Source organism: Phalaenopsis equestris, unplaced genomic scaffold (assembly GCF_001263595.1).
Source record: "Phalaenopsis equestris unplaced genomic scaffold, ASM126359v1 Scaffold000125, whole genome shotgun sequence".
Lineage (NCBI taxonomy): Eukaryota > Viridiplantae > Streptophyta > Magnoliopsida > Asparagales > Orchidaceae > Phalaenopsis > Phalaenopsis equestris.
This window is the reverse complement of record NW_018164567.1, coordinates 285,775-286,100: the sequence shown is the minus strand read 5'-3', so window position 1 is coordinate 286,100 and position 326 is coordinate 285,775.

Sequence of the window (326 nt, the reverse complement as noted above, 5' to 3'; positions counted from 1 at the left end):
TGGTCCGATTTGGTCTTTGTGACCATCTTTGACAAAATCCCCAAATTAGCCCCAATATTGGCTAACACCCCAAATCTCAACAATTGAATGCCTTAGATCTCAAATTGGCATCCAATTTTTGTTGAAAATCCTTTATAAGGTCATTTTTGACCAAACACAACAATCAATTTGAGCTTAGCCCAAAGCTAGCTCAAGTTAGACTCAAATTTGACCCTTAAGGGTTTAATTTAGGTCTAAACCCAAATCCATCAAAATCCATTTAAATTAACCATCAAAATAAACTTCAAAACAACTTTTCATCCTTCATGAAAGTTGTTCATAATGAT